The sequence below is a fragment of the Triticum urartu genome, chromosome 2A (genome assembly GCF_056163025.1).
Source record: "Triticum urartu cultivar PI428250 chromosome 2A, HENAU_Tu73, whole genome shotgun sequence".
In the NCBI taxonomy this organism is placed as follows: Eukaryota; Viridiplantae; Streptophyta; class Magnoliopsida; order Poales; family Poaceae; genus Triticum; species Triticum urartu.
In genome coordinates, this window is record NC_141874.1 from 595210573 (window position 1) to 595213583 (window position 3011).

The window sequence follows — 3011 nt, forward strand, 5'->3', positions numbered from 1 at the left end:
CGGCGCCGCGCAGATGGTTGGAGTCAGCGGCACGCATGGAGCCAAGCCGGCGGCGGGCATGTGGTCGTGGCGGCAGCACTCAGGGAGCCAGGCAGCGACGCGCGGGTGGTCGGGGCAGCGGCGCGCAGGGAGCCAGGCGGCGGTGGGGCGGGGCACCTACAGCGGGGGGTGGGGTCCGGGGCGGGGCGGAGCACTGGCGACGGGTGGGGGAGGGGTCGCCGGTTGGGGATCGAGGCGAGCGAGGTGGGGATCAGGCACGGGAGGTGCGGGACACAAGATCGTTTTTTTCGATGGAGTTTGGGAACACTACTGCGGCTCCTATATAGGGCGCTGTGATCCAAATAACTATTCTAATCCTGGGATTAGAATAGTGTTGTCCTATATATATATATTTCGTCCGAAATCTCATCCTGACTGGGGGAATCATAGTCTAGAACATCCTTTCCTCACATGGGACAATGCTCTAATAATGAAAATCATCACACTTTTATTTACTTACAACTCAAGAATTACAACTTGATACTTAGAACAAAATATGACTCTATGTGAATGCCTCCGACGGTGTACCGGGATGTGCAATGAATCAAGAGTGACATGTATGAAAGAATTATGAAGGTGGCTGATACGTCTCCAACGTATCTATAATTTTTGATTGTTTCATGCTATTATATTATCTGTTTTGGATGTTAATGGGCTTATTTATACACTTTTATATTATTTTTGGGACTAACCTACCAACCCAAGGCCCAGTGCAAATTGTTGTTTTTTTGCCTATTTCAGTGTTTCGCGGAAAAGGAATATCAAACGGAATCCAAACGGAATGAAACCTTTGGGAGAGTTATTTTTGGAACAAACATGATCCAGAGGACTTGGAGTGGACGTCAAGAAATCAACGAGGAGGCCACGAGGCAGGGAGGCGCGCCTGCCCCATGGGCACGCCCCCACCCTCGTGGGCCCCCCATGACTCCACCGACCTACTTCTTCCTCCTATATATGTCCACATACCCCGAAAACATCTAGGAGCACCACGAAACCCTTTTTCCACCGCCGCAACCTTCTGTACCCAAGAGATCCCATCTTGGGGCCTTTTCCGGAGCTCCGCCGGAGGGGGAATCGATCATGGAGGGCTTCTACATCAACACCATAGCCTCTCCGATGATGTGTGAGTAGTTTACCTCAGACCTTCGGGTCCATAGTTATTAGCTAGATGGCTTCTTCTCTCTCTTTGGATCTCAATACAAAGTTCTCCTTGATCTTCTTGGAGATCTATTCAATGTAACTCTTTTTGCGGTGTGTTTGTTGAGATCCGATGAATTGTGGGTTTATGATCAAGATTATCTATGAACAATATTTGATTCTTCTCTGAAATCTTTTATGTATGATTTGTTATCTTTGCAAGTCTCTTAGAATTATCAGTTTGGTTTGGCCTACTAGATTGATCTTTCATGCAATGGGAGAAGTGCTTAGCTGTGGGTTCAATCTTGCGGTGTCCTTTCCCAGTGACAACAGGGGCAACAAGGCACGTATTGTATTGTTGCCATCGAGGATAAAAAGATGGGGTTTATATCATATTGCTTGAGTTTATCCCTCTACATCATGTCATCTTGCTTAATGTGTTACTCTGTTCTTATGAACTTAATACTCTAGATGAATGCTGGATAGCGGTCGATGTGTGGAGTAATAGTAGTAGATGCAGAATTGTTTCGGTCTACTTGTCGCGGACGTGATGCCTATGTACATGATCATGCCTAGATATTCTCATAATTATGCACTTTTCTATCAATTGCTCGATAGTAATTTGTTCACCCACCGTAATACTTATGCTATCTTGAGAGAAGCCACTAGTGAAACCGATGGCCCCTGGGTCTATTCTCTATTATATTAATCTCCCATCAACTAGCTATTTATGGCACCGTTTATTTTGCAATCTTTACTTTCAATCTATATCATAAAAATACCAAAAATATGTATCTTATTATTATTATCTCTATCGGATCTCACTCTCATAAGTGACTGTGAAGGGATTGACAACCCCTTTATCACGTTGGTTGCAAGGTTCTTATTTGTTTGTGTAGGTACGAGGGACTTGCGTGTAGTCTCCTACTGGACTGATACCTTAGTTCTCAAAAACGGAGGGAAATACTTACGCTACTTTGCTGCATCACCCTTTCCTCTTCAAGGGAAACCCAACGCAGTGCTCAAGAGGTAGCAGTGGCTTTGCCACAAATATGATGTGAACTTCATGATCATGCAAAGCACTATGACAATGATGGAGCGTTGTCATAATAAATGGAACGGTGGAAAGTTGCATGGCAATATATCTCAGAATGGCTATGGAAATGCCATAATAGGTAGGTATGGTGGCTGTTTTGAGGAAGATATAATGAGGCTTATGTGTGATAGAGCGTATCATATCACGGGGTTTGGATGCACCGGCGAAGTTTGCACCAACTCCCGAGGTGAGAAAGGGCAACGCACGGTACCGAAGAGGCTAGCAATGATGGAAGGGTGAGAGTGCGTATAATCCATGGACTCAACATTAGTCATAAAGAACTCACATACTTATTGCAAAAATCTACAAGTCGTCAAAACCAAGCACTAAGCGCATGCTCCTAGGGGGATAGATTGGTAGGAAAAGACCATCGCTCATCCCCGACCGCCAATCATAAGGAAAGCAATCAAAGAACACCTCATGCTTCAAATTTGTCACACAACGTTTACCATACGTGCATGCTACGGGACTTGCAAAATTCAACACAAGTATTTCTCAATTCCACAATTACTCAACTAGAACGACTCTAATATTACCATCTTTATATCTCAAAACAACTATCAAGTATCAAACTTCTCATAGTATTTAATGCACTCTATATGAAAGTTTTTATTATACCCATCTTGGATGCCTATTTATATTAGGACTAATTTTATAGCCAAAGCAAATTACCATGATGTTCTAAAGACTCTCAAAATAATATAAGTGAAGCATGAGAGTTCATTAATTTCTTCAAAAT